Source organism: Strigops habroptila, chromosome 5 (genome assembly GCF_004027225.2).
Source record: "Strigops habroptila isolate Jane chromosome 5, bStrHab1.2.pri, whole genome shotgun sequence".
Classification (NCBI taxonomy): Eukaryota; Metazoa; Chordata; class Aves; order Psittaciformes; family Psittacidae; genus Strigops; species Strigops habroptila.
This window is the reverse complement of record NC_044281.2, coordinates 27,434,335-27,453,198: the sequence shown is the minus strand read 5'-3', so window position 1 is coordinate 27,453,198 and position 18,864 is coordinate 27,434,335.

The window sequence follows — 18,864 nt, the reverse complement described above, 5'->3', positions numbered from 1 at the left end:
TAGGTTGTGTCACCACCTCACAGGTACCTCTTACTACCTCCCATTCTGCCAAGTCTCTTCCCATTTTCCATCATCTTCCCTTACTCTGTTTTACCAATATGCTTGAAGAGCAGGAGCACAGGCTGCCTTACGCTTTGGCCTTATGAGGGGATCTTCCTTCCCTCTGACATTGTTGCACTGGATCATGACACTTACTTTTTTTTTTTTTTTTTTGTTAAATAATACTCCAATAAATCTTTGCAAAGTCTCAACCAAAACATCAATAAGAATGCCTTACCAGTGTCTTCAGAGTAAGCAGAATCAAAGTGTGAAAACAGTTACTCTATCCCTTTACACGACATGTACTGATAACTGAGTTGCTTTAATGACAGTCGCTTACCTGATTATTTGCTCGGGTATGGGCTTACCGGGTCAGGAATATAGAAATAGCTTCCATCTTTATGCCACCATTTGATAGTTCACTAACTGATAACATACTAGATACCACCAAAACAACTTTTTCTCAAGTTTGATTGATCTAACAATCAATATTGACATCTTCACATGACCACCTCCTTGCATTGCCACCTAGCAGCAAAATCACTTCCAAAAAAAAAAAAAAAAAAAAAACAAAAAACTCACTACTGCTTTTACTCATGCCCATGCTGTTGTCTTTACAATTTTTACCTACAGGCAACAATGAGCTGCTGGTTTGTGTTTCACGAAGGGATACAAGCCCCCCACATTCTGTGAGACAGACAAATATCAGCCTGTGGAATTGTAAAATCCAGGATGTTTTGCTTAGGGCTTTCTCGATTAAGATCATCTTGCCCTTTATAACTACATTTTCTGTCACAAACTCCAAGTGCAAGCTTCAGCCACACTGAACAGCATTATGAATTAACTGCCTTGCCCAATCTGTCCCCAGGGATCCTGCATTTGTTACTAGATTTTCTCTAAGAAACCTTTGCAGCTTCTTCTCAGTGTTGCTTTTCGTTGCAATTCAGGATCATAAGAAAGCTTTCTGTGCTGCACTTCAGTTCCTATTATTTGCTCTGTGGCTTTGGATTTCACTGGATAGAGCCTTACTAACGAATCTACAGGCACAACTAGGCCAACGCCTGACAAAAAGCATGACAAATACTGAAAAAAAGTATAGTAGAAAGTATAGCTAGTAGAAAATAGGGGAGAAATATTTTCAGGAAGCAGAATGCAAGCAAGGCACTGGATTCGTCACTTGCAGAGACTGAAAGAGCAGAAAAGGAAAGGTGACCAATAATGAAAGGCAAGAGCAAAATACACAGATCCTAGAAGGCTGAAACTCAAGGTGATTCCAAAAACTAGAGAAGGCCACTCTAGCAAGTTTAGTGCTTGAGAAAACACAGCTGCTGAACACACAAATTACAGACATTATAATGGAAGCAGCTACTCATGACCATATGGTCTTTTACCATTTTTCTTTTCAACTCAGGCAAGACTAATACACAGGTTTTGGTAGCTGGGTAATCTTTTGAATCTCGTTCTGCAGCTTAGAAAGTAAACTGAAAGGGCAAACAGTTTTATTTCAAAAGAATTTATTGGTATGAGGGATTTTTTCACCATTTTGTCTTGTCCTGCTGATAGATTCAGACCATTACCCTTCGTGGGATGGTGAATGTATAATGCTTAGCAGATTTGCTGTACTGCTAAGGCTATCATATAACACAACTCACCCACCAGAATCAAAGACTTAATTCAGGCCATAATAAACAGCACAACCTGCTTCCTTTCCACATTTGGCAGACTCAGCGAAGAATAGGGTTTTGGCTGCTTTTAAATTTCTACAGCATACAAAATGTGCTTGAAACTGTGCTGGTTCATGGAATTAAAAACAATTGTCACCACTGCCAGTAAAATCAGAACATAATATGAGACATCTCTAACCAGCTTCATAAGACATCAGATGCTAAATGCCAGGCAAGAAATATCCATTTGGAAAGCTATCAGGAAGCAAAGTGACATCATGCAAATTTACCTTAGCAAGATTTTCAGAGATGAATTAAAGAAAAATTTAAAGGAAAAAAATACCACCAATAGGAAAGACTTTCAAAGGACTAGAGAGTCTTACTGAAGTGCAGTGAGAATTGGGTATCAAAATTCTTTACACTCCCTTTAAAAACTTTGGCCAAATTATAATTATACAAATCTAATGTAGATGCTGCGGGTCAGCATGACACTGTATTTCAAAGTGAAACATCCATTCTATAGACAACCTCAAACTATTACCGTTTGCTCTGTAAGCTTACTCTATGTACTGTCTTTGTCGGTATTTGGAGCTTTAACTCATTCAGATCTTCTGGCTTAATTTTATTAATTTGATAGGGTGATGAACTAAGAGTCAGTGTGGTAATAAAATGATAATGAACTGAACTATCTCTTTTTTTTTTTTCTGGAAAAAAGTCACGTTGTTCAGTGGTTCTCTTGTCCCTAAGTACTTTCACTACAGTATTACATGGACACTTTTCAACTCTGTTAAGGACCACCTTTTTTATACGAGGCCATATTTAAAAAATAGGAACAAGAACAACATGACTGAATGCATACTCAAGAAAATTTTCAAAGGAATCCAGATTCAGACTGTGGAGAGACATTCATAAGCTTTAAAACATAGATGGATGGTTAGCGAGTTTTAAAAGCACCTGCAGACGCACAATTCCGAAAATCCCGTGGCATCTATTCATAGTTAGGTTGTCAAATATCTCTAAAAGTGAGGCTTTAACTGATTTAGATGAAAAATGGAACATGGTTTACATGTAACTAGAATTTTGACCCGACTTTAAAACTACTAAGCAGCTCGCTGCTCTCAATTAACAGTGACTGTAGATTTATTCAGGCTATAAAATAGTGTCTTTGCAGTCTAAAAGTAAGATTTTTACTTCTGAAGTACTTCACTAGCTTTTGGAGGGAGGAGAGGGGAACTAAATTGCTTCACCATCCTGTGTAATGCTGGACCACCTAGCCACATGTGCCAAAACAACTCCCATTTTGGAGCGTCTGGACTGGCTAAGGTCAATTTTAAATGCTAGCTAGATTAAAGATGCCAGATAAATCAAGAACGTAGAAAGAGAGAGGCCCTCACTGGCCTCTGAAGTGTTAATAGAATAAAACAGTCAGAAAAAGCCAGCATGGCCTTGGGCTTAGTCCCTCAAGCTACCACTTAAACATGTGCACACCCACAAAGACATAGAACTTAAATAAGTTAGGAAGGAAGAAAGGAAGGCTTCAGTTCAGTGAATATTTCATATCATCTCCCTGGTTGATTTTTTCAGCACACTTAATTCCTTTCTCAGATACTTTGCTTACACTTGGCATGCAAAAGTGACACAGGGTTACTGCTAACAAAGCAGGAAGAGCTTCTCTAAAGATTTGAGTAAATGCTCTGACACAGAACTGTGCTGATTTTCAGACGATGGTTTGACATCTGCTCCATCATGTAAAAATGAGACTTTACAAAGCTCAACTTGAATTCATTTTAAAGCCTCGTTTGAAGATCCCATTTTAAACCCTCTTGCTGTAGATTTCACTTCCCGACTGCTTAACATGCACGTTGGAGCCTCCAACACTGAGCCATATAGATTTGTCTTTGTCTTTTGTGTTAATTATTAGCTGCTGCAGAGCTGTCTCTGTGGGTGAACGCACACAGAAACAAAGGCGGCAAGGTTGTAAAACCTTTTATCTCTATCAGGGCACATTATTTGATAAGGTGCTAAGCTAATAGCAACGCATGTCAAATTGTGTTTAGACAGATCAGTGTGCTGGGAATTGGAGGTTATATTTGTCTCTGGAAACCAGCACCTGGAGAAGCAAAGAGAAATTCATACCAATATTCAAAACACTATGTAAACTGTAAACCACCTCAAAGCAGTTACTTTGCAAATGGCTATAAAGATAATGAACCTCTCATTTCATTTGCCTTGTGAATAACCTTTTGAACTTGAAATCATTCATATTCTCATAAAAACAGTGAAAACTAGAAACAGAATTTGGGACAGGGAGCAATGCAGTAGTGTCAACATTACATAGCCTACACTTTTAAAAGCATCTCTGAGCACCCAACTGGAGACACTAACTTTGCAGTAAGATCTAAACATCTGTCTCTGAGAAACAGGCAAAGGCATGCATCAAGGCATCCAAAGCTGATAAATTAAAACACTCTTTTTGTGGGGGGGGGGGGGGGGAAGGGCGGAGGGGGGAAATGGGAGGCACACAATCAACACCATGTTCTGCATAACAAGAGGTATGATGTGAAATTAAAAAAAACACAGCACAAAAAAAAAAAAAACCCAAACAAAAAAAACCCAAAACAAACCAAAAAACAAACCAAAAAAAAAAAAAAAAAAAAAAAAACACCACAAAAAAAAAAACAACCCACAAAAACCACACACAAACACATCCCACAATACAACCCACCAACTTAATTTAGAACTTCCAAAGTTTGGCTTTTGCATTTTGAGGATTTCCACCCCCCCACACACCTTGCAGATATTTCTCTTCTGGTTTTCCAGCTGTCTAACTGCACTAAATGCAAGGCAGCACCTGGATAGGACTACTTAATAGGAAGACAACGAAAATATCACTTCCCCATGAATGTGAGCAACTGGTAACAGTACCCGGTCATCCTGGAAAACACACCCTGGTCCATCCTTCCAGAGACCCTTACCTTTTCAGATAGCTTTGTCAACTTGCATGCCTGAAACCAGAGTCTTGCTAATCAGTGCTATATATGCTCATTGTCATAGTTTCAGCACCTTAAACACTTTTTCTATGATGATAGAGATATCACAAGGAATTCTCCCAAATGCTGGGTGTCTAATTTGCACGCAGCTTACAACTTTATCTCAGTCGTTGGTACCAATGAACATATTTAGGTAATCAGGATTTTGGGTACTCAAGGATGGTTTCAGCACAATTAATAGATGGATGTTTTGTAAACAGTTTGAAATAATTATGGTTCAAGTAATCAGTTATTCTGTACTCAAAAACATAGTTCAGATTATTTCTATTTCCTTTTTAAGGACAACAACCATTTATGAAGCATCTTCAGTGTAAGTAGATATTTCTGAGAGTCCCAAAAAACAATTAGACTTCATTATGAGTCTTAGTTCAAAAGATGACACTTTCAGAACAAAAGCATTGGGACCAGCCTGCTTAGCTTATGGTGCAACTGATGAACAGCCAAACATGCACAAAACAGGGTATATGTTTTTATCTTAGCTGGTGACTCTGGTGTCTAGAAGATATATGACATGAACCAATGAATTACAGATACGTGGCATACCTTACATTTTCTGCATGTCTTCTTATTCTAGTTTGAGCTCCATCACAGCTAAAAAACAAAATAGCAACAAGCTTGCTTGGTGGAGCCTGGTGTGAATTTTGGAGCTTATTTTAATTATCAAAGAAAGAAATCTTTGTGAAAACCTGTATTCACCCATTAGGGCAAAAAGACAGCCTGAGCAAATACTTTGAGCAGATAAGCTTTTTTTGCATATATATGTGTGTGCATGTATCTGTGGTTCAGGTTTTTTTTAAGTAGCATTATGGTAAACCATCTATATTCCTGATCAAGGAAATCAAAGCTCAGTGTCACCTTTCTGTTTGTGAACTCTCAAGGAAAAAAAAGAAATTGGCTTTTAATAAAGTTCATAAGATTCCCCTCCCCCTTAAGAGCTAACTGATATTAAGACGACACCATATTATTTTTGTTTTTAAGAAGATACCCTAAGTATTATACATTGATTCTCTTTGCAGTAAATAAAATACCACTCTTCCTCTTCTCCCCCCAAAAATAATTGAAAAAGGTAATCTTTCAGCATTATATTCTCTGAAACAATGGCATACAAGACATCTAACAGTGATGTGGCAGGACTAGAAACACTTAATAGTTTACAATTGTGGTCAATTATACTAAGGTTACTGAGCTCAAGCATCTTTAATTTTAGAATTCTCGGGGGGGGGGGGGGGGGGATAAATATATAGAACTGAAGTAATCATAGTGACCATAAACTTGGATACAGAAAGAGAAGACTGGCACTGTCTCACCTGAGCAACGAATTCATTTTTTACCTACTGAACTGGCAGGCAGGCAAGCTGATTGGGGTGTAAATCACTAACTTGATGAGGGGCTGTATTTGTCAGGAAGAAACAAGTTCTCCCTTTTTAACCAAAAGGCCATAGGAGCTGCATATTCCCATATATATGAAAAATTTTCCTCTCCACTTTCTCTCCTCTGTGTGACTGGGGAGTTCCCTGTACATTCCTGTCTTCAGAACACTAGCAAATATGTAGTCCTCAGAGAAACTATTGTTTTGCACATTAATGTTAAGTTACCCAATCACCAACTAATCAGCATCACCCAAGCTCCCAATTTTGAACACACTGAAAAGAAGATGGAAGAAAAAAAAAAAAATAAAAAAAAATCAGGGTGTAGCATCCTTCAATTTCAATAAGCAGACCAGCAGACAGGCAGATGGCAGAAGCAAAAAATGTGAGAATTAATAAGCCATTACACAATGCTTTTCATCCAAAGTGGTTAAACAAAGAGTTCATAATCACTATCCTCATTTTAAAGGTTAAGGCAAGCAACATATACAGAAATAAAAACACTTGTCCCAAGAGGCCAGTGGCGGAACTGAGAATAGAGGCAGCCAGAAAATACAAGTCGCAATTGTTCTGTTCTGTTCAGAAATATGCTGTTCTTCCTTAGAAATAAACATGAAGTACTTGATTCTTTCCTGCTCCTGCAAAATATAAAGTTATTTTAAGACCATGTTAAATGCATCCTTCTCTCTCTAACTCTGCTATTAGTCTAAGGTTGATAAACAGAAAGTACAAATATTGAGTCAAAATATCAAGAATTATTTCTTCCCAGAATTGATTATAACAACATCACTAGCTTGTATGTTATATCATTTAAATATATTTTCCAGTCATGTAGAGATATGCTTGGATAGGGTTTCTAAGCCACAAAACACACCTGTAATTCACAGGAACATGGCACTCAGCAAGAGGATGCAAATGAGACCGGAGCAACCCTGACAGAGAAACTTCATCCACCCACAAAGATAGGTTATGCATGTCGCATTTTCCAGCCTATTTCTCTTAAACATGTTTTGCACTTTCTACTGCTAAAAATAACTGTTCCATTAGGAAAAGAGCAGGAGGAGAAACCAGTGCTTACTGGCTGCTTTCCTTACCACCACCACATTTTTTTTATTTTTTTTTTTTTAATCTTTTTAGAGAGAAAATTTACCTGTAACATTTCAGAGATGTTTAGGTTAACTACAGCTGTTAAGCTGCCATGCTAATTATGAAGTAACCCAAGAACAGTATTTATATTTTTCTTTTCTATGTCTAATCAGCTCAATTCTGGTTTTACTGACACCCATGATTAGTTAAGTGGCTCAAAGAAACCTTCCCACTACAAAACTAGTGTACGAGTAGACTGTGACTTAAGAAATGAATATATATGTGTGTGCACCTGGACACATTTATTCATCAGCATGTTTAATGGAACATGCAGTTATTGTGTAAGTTACTATGCAGGAAAAGCAATGCAACAACAAATCTCCCATCATAAAAAGAGGTATCATCTAGGCAAAACCGGCTTTTACTTTGCCTCTCATAACGGCTTTTACTTTGCCTCTCATAACATGATGACAAAAGTAAAGAGGACATTAAAATAAAGCTGCATGTTACACAAGAAATACTTGTAGAGACACATATTTTTCAAGGATTTAGAAAAGTTAAACACTTCCTCCTCCCAAATGTTTAAGAGTAGACTATTATACTTAGTCCAAGCATCTTTCAAGAAATTAGTAAGATAGGTCTCACTCATATTAACACCACAACACAGAACAGCCTTTGACACATTTGATCTGCTTATAAAAAAAAAAAAAAAAATACCCTAGGGTTGTTATTATTCATTATGAGAAAGGACACATGTATGTACCTCTTCAGATTATGTACCTTACTTTGTGTTTCCATAAAAAGCCAATAAAAAAAAATCATATAAACATATTCATGTGTACTGAAATAATAAACAGTTTTAAGTAAACGTCACCAAATAGTGCCACCTGCTGTAAACTGTCTAGCATTGCCAGGCAGCCACCAGTCCCTGTTCTCCATTACCTGAAATTCACAGAATAAAATATTGGACAGCCAAACCCCTCCATTCAAATGAGAGACTAAAGAGCTATAAAGAGAAGAAAGGAACAAAGAAACAAACAAACATCATTTAACAGAGCTCTGCTGGAATTGGAGGGATATAAATAGTCTATTGTTCCAGTGTCTATCTGCTTTTGTAGTGCCGCCTGGATCACTGAATAGGCAGCAATCTGCATAGGAAAATCCTCATACAAACACTGATACATATGCTTACATGTAAAAATGCCTTTAGGAGTGTAATTTTTGAACAGCTCATTAATAAGGATGATATGTTACCAAGATTCTAACAAGAACCTCCTACAGGTTCCAGATTAAAGGTTTTGCAGTTGAAGAAACAGAACAAATTGCACAGCCACAATCCATGTTATCACAGAAATCAACAGCAAAACTCCCAAGATGCTTCTACAGGACTTAAAAACAATTAAGGTAAAACCCCACTGTAAACTCTAAAATGTTCAGGGTAGTAGGGAGCCTTAATTTGAGCATTCGCATTTTGTGGTGTTGAGAATAAGCCAAATAATTAGCTGAAGCATTTTAAAATATCTGCAGAACATACCCATTGCCCAAAAGACAGTAGAATCCACTTTTAAAGTTGCCATAGCTCAGATGAGAGACAGCAGCATATTTTCAAAGCAATTGCTTTGCAAGAGTCCTTCTCATTTTTTTTCATAGGAACCTGAGCAACAGGCATAAGTCCGTTCACCAAAACATGAACCAGTGTAGCTTGAGTCGCACACTGAGTCAAAGACAAAGCTAGGCTTCTCCATGCTGATACAATCCATTTCACCATGATCTAACTGAAATGAGCAAATACATTAAAACTACATTTTCATCCTGCATCTGGATAGAAGTAGCTTTCTACTCTTTCATAAGTGACAAACTCTGTGAGTTGACCAAATAGATCAGACTGAGATTCCATCTAATCACAACAGAGGAAGCCTCTGTTGTAATGAGAGCACTTTATTTCACCATTTGAATCCTTCACCTGGGGCCAAATGTTTCATCTCTGTGAAGCTTTGCAATGTGCTGCATACCATTTGATCACCCCCTGTACCTCAGAGATGACTAAAGTTCTTCAATACAAGAATGTCAGCCTGGTAGCTGACAAAATGCCTTGAGAATGAAATGAGTGAAAATGAATGAAAAATGCTATATAAATGTAAATTATTGTTATTAACAGAACTGTGGATATTTCTGTGCTACTTCCATTGCTAATTTTTCACTTATATTTCTACATGACTTTTAATTTTGTAAAAAATAGATTAAGTGCAGATTGATTTTTATTTTCTAAATCATGATGAAATTATAAAGTGTCATGTCACAGGTAAAACCGTTAAAAGCCACAGCAGCAATGACAGTAATGACAAAATATCCATATTAATTACTCTAACATTTATCATGTAGCTTCCCCCCCCCCTTTTTTTTTAATAAAGACACTGCTTTTCTGCATTGTGAACTGACTTCACTCAAAAAGATAGATCAACTGAAAGCACTGGAGGGCCAGATTCTCATATATCCCTAAGGAGCCCTTCATGCTGCCTAGCTGTGCAAAGGAACTTTAAATCAGGTAGATACTGAACCGAAGGCTGTTACAATATCCCCTGCACAGTTATTCATATTCTGAATAGCTAAGCTCTAAGCTCTTGTATCTTTTCACTAGATGAGATCTAAGCCTTCAGGCTTTCCATGTATTTGAACTCTTTTGAGCCCTACTCCTGTGACTGAGTATAAAACTTCATGCTGTCACAACGCAAAAGTTTGTGTTTGCACAGAAATTAGCCATTCCACTAACATTCAAAAATCCCAACATACTGTAATTCCAGGTAAACTATTTCCTTGGAAACTAATGTGATTATAAAGTTGCATTGCTTATACTTGGAGTTCAGTACTAGACAGTTCCAGAGCACTCGTGCTTCCCAAAACTTAGCACAGCTTTGCTCCTTGCATTTAAGACAAGAAAAATATTTTGTAGACATTAATGAATTAAAACTGACAACATCCTCGTGAAATCACAAAGTTTTAACATCTTATTATGGATAGATAAACTGAGCCATTGAAACTTTAACAGCGACATCCTTAACCTTGCTTGCATAACATGAAGTGTAAAAATCCAGATTGATGTATTTGGGAAAACAGATGCCCTTAAAGAGGGACTAATCACATGGCTTTACAGTTCAGGAACTGATTAAAAGTCCTAAATCCAGTGTTGTTAGGAATCCCTAATTAAAAATAACATTTGAACATCGTGTATGAAGCAATCAACGAAATGAAAGAAATCATGGAAACAGACAAATAAAACAGAGTTCCACGGTTCTAGCTTTCAGGTTATCTTGAAAAAGCCAACATCAACTTTTGGGTTTGTTTTGGACTGCACCAGGGACCTGTGAATCACACACCGCTGTAGCCAAAGAGGCCTCGTTTAACAATTATCACAGCATGTCACATTCTGGGGAGTGCTAAAGGGTAATAATGCAATTAATAAAAATTTCCAAGATAGACCAGTAGTTGTACATGATAAATTGACTGTGTACACCTGTATACATGCGTGGGTACAGAAACCCTGCAGAGAAACCAACTCTCTACTCCTCCCACTCCACGTGTGTGCCAACAGGGCCAAAATAGATATGGTTGCCTAAATCCCACCTTACACCTACTTTATAGAACAAATACAGAATTGTGCCTCTTGAAACTTATGCTCAGTTTCTCATGCCTGGGATAAAAGTTTATCAGTACCTTTATTGTCACACTGCGGTCACCTCCACCCACCTAAAAACCAACAGCAGCAAAAAATTGAAGAGTGTTTACAGAAAAGGCTGCTTTCTACAGTGCGTACAAGGGAGAGAAATCATATGGGTGTGTTGAAAACAGTGTAACTTAGAAGGAAAAGCTAAGTAGGTAAAATCTGCAAGCTATACTGAGGGTAAACGAATACTTACCAAGCTAGGCAACTGAATTTTAGGAAAGCAGTTCCAGATTACAATGTTTTGCAATCTCTGCTCAAAAAAAAAAAAAAAAAAAAAAAAAAAAAAAAAAAAAAATATTACTATTGGCAAAAGTAAATCAGCAGAGGTCTCTCCTGACTATTACATGTCCCACAGTTGAAAATAAAATTGACACACACAGACCCCTTTTTATAAAAGTATGCCAGATACATCCAAGACTGAGAACAAGAAAAATCTCTGTTAAAATTTCTGAATTTTCACTAAATCACCAACCATCATAGCATAAACCGCACTCTTAAGTCCTTCAGCAGCACAGAGAACAGAAGCCTAAAAACTATACAGCTGCATGTAATCCATATTTCCACGATCTCTGCAGCACTTCCAAGACTATCCATTCATACTCAGCAATTAAATACAACAGTGTATTAGATGCTACCTAAGAAAGACTTTAAAAATCAATCCTATCTCATATATTCATTTTCAGCCTAGGAATAAAGTTGGCTTTGAGGTATGCAGATTGATACTCTGACTTTAGGATTTAGCAAATTTTACAAACCTTCAGTAAGATATCATTTAAAATACCACAGACAGTTCTTATCACTTGTATGCAAGAAAAAATAATTTAAATGGGAACAAATTCAAAGCACACCTATAAAAGGCATTAACAAAATGGAGTGTCACCAAAAGAATATTAAGAGGACAGCTTTATTTTGCTAGCAGAGTAAATGCTGAGAAAGAATATCTGACTTTGGAAGTATGTTTAAAAATTAATATCAAGGAAGGACAAATAGAGCTTAAGACAGATTAAGGATCTGTCCTGGGTTCAGCTGTAGCAGTTTTCTCATTCTTAGTAGCTGGTGCAGTGCTGTGTTTTTTACTTTAGTCTGAGAACAACACTGATAAACACACTGATGTTTTTATATACGTTAGCCATGAATATTCTTACAACTAGTTCTGCACGAGGATACTTTCAGAGTAGCTAGGGCACGAAATCTAACACTGCTTTTAAGTTGGATAGCTATGAATTTATGAAAGAGACCAAATGACAGTGCAGGAAAATTTTATAGACATAAACTTGATCTTGGCATTTGAATTCACATTACCTGATGTGGCATCTTCCAGAGATTACCTAAAATGAAACTACATTACTTTTAATCCTAATTGCGCTTATGAATTCTGTACATTAGGACATTACTGGCTACCTACAGACGCTAGGAGAGGATACGCTTTTCCCAGTCAATGCATAGTTTCAACTCAGTGTAAAAGAAGAAAAACAGGAAGAAAACATCTTCCTCTGAACAAATATAAATTGTATACAGCTAAAGAAAGAATTTGGGTACCAATGCTTTAGATGACAGCAACATGCTGCAGATGCATATTCCTCTTACAGCTACAATTAACTTATTACCAGGTTTCTGAAACAGGCTTCATGCAAATTAGATCTGCACAGACTGCTGCAGAGCTTGTTTGGCTGTTGGGTTTTTGGTGTTGGTGGTTTTTTTGGTTGGCTGGTGGAGGGTTTTTTTGTGTGTTCTTACTTTCGTAGTGCTACAATCCAGAGAATCATCTGTTAATTAGCACATCCATTGTCAGTACAGCGTCACTGATTAATCCTGTTGGTTTTTTATGTCTTATATAGACATATACATATTTAAAGTCTTTATAAAATGTTTAGGAATGTTGTGTCATATGGAAATTGTATATTTTATATACATATGTATATATGCATGCAGAAGATGTTCTGTGGATTTCTCTCTACTAACTGTCCACCATACAGGCGCTTGAAATCACTAGGCAGCTAGTTAGTGGGGCAATCAGAAAATCCTTCCCAATACTATGTTGTTACTTCTTCAACAGTCTGCTTATGAGAAGAAAACGGTTATGGAGCATGCTCCTTTTCTGAGCACTCACTGCTACAAGGCGTCCATCTTAGTCCAGTATGGAAATCACCTTGCAGCAAAGGCAACTAGCAGACTGAAATAATTTAAGCCTTCAATTAGTGAGCTGCTTCCAGACTTCTCATGGCAGAAAAGAGTCTTTGTCCCAAGATCTACCCATTTGATTTGTTTATGGCTGAGCTTCCTGTTCTGAGTGCTGAGATGCTACATGAAAAAAATTTGAAATCCTGTAAATTTACAGTTGGGTAAATGGCAGCAAACGTGCACCATCAGCTGCAGCAAATTAACCATTTAAGCCATAAATCACATTTATTATTTGTACTGTAATTGTTAAAAATGTTCATCTTAACAGTAAATAGCAGTTAAAGAAATCAATATAATAATGACAGACTGTTTCCAGCTAGAAATAGAGTGCTAGAATAGTTGATTTTAATCGCAAACTCATATTCAGTTGCTACAGATTAATATCTCAGAGTATGGTCTTCAACCCACAAATGAACAGCTTATTTTTACTTTTCTGTTACAACAGCGACACTTACTGAACACTGATGAACGCTTTTATGTGTGTCAAAGGAGCTCATTTTAAATAACAGAATAACTAGTTTAATTCATGACTCTACAAAACAGCTTGAGAAGACATATTCAAACAGCTGCTTTTCTGAAAGGCAAGAGGAAGGAAAAAAGGAAAAGAATGAAGCAGAAAATCAGTTTTCTTAAAAAAAAATCTTTCACAAATATGAGATTTATGTATACTCTGCGCAACTCTATGCTTCGCCACTACAGTTGGAAAACAACTAATGACTTAGAAGATTCTGAAATGGAAAAATAACCCTCCACCAAATGTGAGTTCTAAAGCCTGTTCTTTCCGCTTAGTATGTTTTAAGGCTATTAGTATGCAAGTTTTTTGAAGCTGCATATAGGGGATCAGTTTCTGTAGCAGAGAAGTAGAAGGCTCAGTGGTTTAAATACTGCATGCAAATTCACATCACTATGCTGCTACCCTGCCCTCTTCTCCACGGCTGTCAATAGTAGTGCTGGGCACAAGAAAATGACATTTTGGTGTTTGAGATGTTCACTCTCTACTCTGTGTTTCTTCCTCTAACCCTTTTTGTCTTTTTGGTACTGTTATCTGCATTTTCCCTGTTCTTCTTCCTATTTCCATTTATATTCTCACCCTTCATCTTTCCCTATACCAAGCTTTCTCACATAACACCTTTATCTCAACTGTTACTGCAGTTTTCCTCCTCCCAATCATAACTCCTTTTTCTTCATATTTTCTTCATGTTTTCCATGCAACAAGGTTTGCGTAACCTCAAAGTAGCAATCTACATAGACATCACACCTTTCTGCTCAGCAAAATGTCCCAGAAAATACATAGGGATGTCATAAGGTTCAAATCCAGCACATTAGCAAATGGGTAGAGCTCCTCACAATTATCCATGGACACATACAAAAAAAAAAAAAAACACTTCTTGAAAAACTGTTAGCACACCTTCGAGCCAGACATGAACAGATACACATATTGGAAGTTACGACTGTAATACATCTACATTAGCTATGAATTACTAATCATGTTGTTTGGTATTCTCCCTCTCTGCTCAATAGTAAGCACCAAGGAAAATTATGTTAACCTTGTGTTCAATATAGAATAGGAAAATGTGAAAATGAGCATAGGATTATGTTTTCTATTTTGAATAGAGGTTTATTCAGACATATCATGAAATCTAAGACCTCACTGTTTTAATAAAAACCCAAAACTACTTGACTACAAAAAGCAGAAGTTCAGCTATCAGCAGCTAGTATTAGAGACAGCCAGAGAGATGGCAAGCTGAAATTTCCCTGCTGTCGTAAAGCTAGTAGCAATTTTTACCACCATACCCCAGAAAACATTAACAACTGAAGCTATTATCAGGGAATACACCCCATAGAAATATGCAGAAATTAGCAGAAAAAGGCAGGAAATTTTGGGGTCTTTTTTGGCTGGTTGGTTTTAAAGTGCAGTGATATCTGAAGTCATGTCCAAGGACCTTTTAGAAGCACACTCTTTCCAACAAACTCCAGGGAAATTCTTTTTTTTTGTCTTTAAAAAGGGCATAATTTTTTCAGAATGTATGGATATACCTTTTGATGCTATGCAAGTTTCAAGGCAGCCTGAAAGGATGCAGGCAGTGGATTTGGGTATTAAAATTTTTGCTACCATTTCCTGGCTTTACTCTGTCTGCCTGCCTATTTTGTGACTGGGCCAGCCAATTGGATAATGCTAATAGCAAATAAAATATACAGAGAAATAAATGGCTCCAGACATCAGCTGTATCTCAGAAGGAAATTCAGTACCTATTAAAAAGAAAATTATACATTGTATAAATTATAGTTTAAAAACATAACTGTCATGGGACTTGCACTAGAAGTTGCGAGACTTGAAACATGGACATACCCATCCTTTTTCAGCCAGACAGAGAAGGTATTCCAAGGCATGTGGTGAGAACACTGCACCTGCCATATCCCCTCTGATGCACTAAGGAGGATCTGGCAACAGTGGCAATGTGCCATCTTAGGAAGAGGAGTCATCCATCAGCTAAGCTACTTCAGACCCACTTACAGCCTATGTTACTGTGCACATGAAATGAAATCCTATTAGACTAGAGTGCCGAAATTCATAATCAAACTCACCATAAAGTTTAACCCCTTGTTTGCAAGGGAAAAACTTCCACAACATTGAGTACATTTTGATTGTGAATTCTTTACTTCCCATTTCATGAGCCAAGAGTAGTTTCTAAAGAACATTCTCATCAGAATCTGTGTAGTCTTGGGGGGAATGAGATGTAAAAAATAAAAATAAATTAAAAAAAAAAAAAGGGGGGAGGGGGACAAAAAAATCAACCCCAACTAGTAACAGTATACCTAGTATAGCTTTATCTCCCAGGGCACCAGTTCAGATTTCATATTTGTCAACTGTACTTTGCTTTAAAGAAATCAAAATATCCAGTGTATACACAGTATTACAATTGCTATTATAGTATTTGACTTTTTTATTTACTCAAAGCATAAAGCACAAGTGAACAAGATGGTCTTACAGATAAACTCCAACTCACTATTTGTTTTCAGTTTATACTTACATAAACACAAATTCGTAAGCACTGACAGAAAGGACTTTGCTTACCACACAGCTCTGGTACACCAGTTTCCAACTTGTATACACTTAGCTCCCCCAAAGCCACTCGGAAGTTCAAATTTAAAAGCCCAGGCACATGTAAATGATGCCAGCCTTTTGGTGAAAGCTGGTAACATCCTGTTACAACAATGGGATGACCAGACCAGAATGTCTCCATGTTAAAATTGCCCTATAGGCCTGATGTAAAGTCCCTTTAAGCTGGAGAAAACTATGCTGGTTGTAACTTTATTGGTTGGGGTGTTGTTTTCCTTTGGGATTTTGTTTGGGGGTTTTTTTGTTGTCACTTTTGGGGGGGGGGGGGTTGGTTTGTTGTTTTTTGTTTTGTTTTTGTTTGGGATTTTTTTTTGAGGGGGTGGCTTGTTTATGGGTTTGAGAGGTTGGATTTTTTGGTGGGGTTTTTGGGGGTTGTTTTTGTTGGTTTGTTTTGGGTTGGCTTTTTTTCTTTTTTAATTTTTTCAAATTCTACCTCAATTCTACTAACAAAAGAAATGCTTATTAGTCACCTCGTTTCAAAAGATAAGAAAGAGACAACTGATTCTGGCATAATTTTGCCTTCCCTATGAAAAAACAGATCCATTTTTCTCTAGTTCTCTGGTTCGGAGCAGGAGAGTCAAAGTATTTATCTGAGTAATAGGAAAGGATTACACATGTAGATGGGCTTATGAAACGTCAATCCTGGCAGGCTTCTGAAATTAAACGAGCCTAATGCATGGGGAGTGATATACTTTACAATAAGGGAAATGTCAAGCTGTGGAAAAACTATTCCAGAAGGTAGCTGTGAGTTAAGTACAGAGTTCACTTCTCTTGTCACTTGATCCTCTCCTTAGAATTAAGGACTGAACTTACCATTTTGAAACATGTAGAGTAGCAGCTATAAAAATCCACCACAAGAATGTTCATATTAGGAGATTTTTCTGCCTTAACACAACTTTAAGAGACTGTCAGAGGTCAGAGAGAATTGAATATCCCTGCTGAGTCTCTTCTATGAAAGACATGCTGTGGAATGGTGTAAGTGTACTACCTCTTCATGGCTATTGAGTACTGAGACAGGACCAGGGGAAAAAACAAAAAAACAAAAAACAACCAAAAAAAAAAAACCACACCAAAAAAAAAAAACCCACCAACACAAAACCACCCACAAAACACACACAACCAAAGGATAAAAACCACAACAACAAAAAACAAAACATAACAAAAAAAAAATTGGGGAAAAAAAAAGAATCCAAACAACACTTGCTCAATATTGACTCCTGTTAGGCCTCAGTAACAGTAACCAATACCAATTTTTAAACAGATAAACAAGGATTTGCTGCTTAAGAAACAAAGAATATTCAAAGATCTTCCAATAATACTCACACAATTCATTACAATTCATTATGTCATTTAAGATAAGGGAGGTGTGGCAGATTGTTCATCGTTAGGTTAACCTTGTCTTACAGAAGAGAACAAGATTTTTTCTCTTTTTGTGAAACCAAAAATAGACACACTTGCAGACCTTCAAATACCCTTTAATGAAAAACAGAACTACTTCTTGGCAGCCACAGAATGACACATACACCAACTTGCCCCTCCCCAGCTATCTATTATTGCATCTCTATCTCCATAGGCGAGAACTACTTCCCTAGGAAGCAGCCAATACACTTATTTCCTGGCAGGGGGCAAACTAATGAATCAGAGTAGGCGCATACCTCCCATTTAAATGCAAGGTTGGACTGAATACCTTCCCAAGCTACTGGAAATGCAGTGTTTTTGTTTAGGAGACTACTAGAACTTATTCCATACCAGCTTTTAAAAAAAAAAAAAAAAAAAAAAAAAAAAAAAAAAAATCCCTGTTAGTATATGCAAAATTATCTTACATTTGGAATACATTAAGGAAAGACCTATCAGTATAATAAAAAACCCCCTACCTCCCTGCAGTGCATTTATATCAGGGGTTGCTGGTAGAAGTAAAGGAATTATTGAATTACATTCAGACACATTTCCTTACTGCAGTTTCCCCACATTGAAGAGACAGCTGCCTTACTTAACAGAAAAGGTTTATATGCCACCATTAAAATTACATTCATTGTGACATACCACTCCCTTTGGATGTTTAGAAAGCAAAAGTGTATGAATAAATCAATCTCTGTTCAGGAAGCAGGTTAAGCACATACGTGCTAATTCTCCGAGTTACCTAATCCTCACAGCTCCTTATCACAGTTGGTGCAGTTACATATTGCCGATGAATTTTCTGCTATGATTTTTACTTTCAGTATTTATCAGTCATAAAACTTGGGACTCTATAGTTCACAATGAACTATAACAACAGCTGCACATCAGATTTAGTGCAAACAGTCTGCTTGTGTAGGGCTGCAAGAAATTCATACAGTGTTTTTCTATAGATACTATTAGAACAAAAATAGCTTCTGTAAGTACTAATTAAAAGCCTAATCAGAAGTAAATCAGGTAAATAATAAATACTTTCCCATGGTACTCTATTAGTGCTTACAACAAATTAACACAGTGTTGCTTCACAACATTATGAAAAGAAAAATCATGGAAATTCAGTAGATAATTGCATCTCCCTCATTTCGAAGGGGAGTCCAAGCAAAGCGGCTCACTGAGTATCAGGTCAAAACATGGGCAGACCCCAGAAGGATCCAAAATCCTGATGCCCTTAAACTGGAGA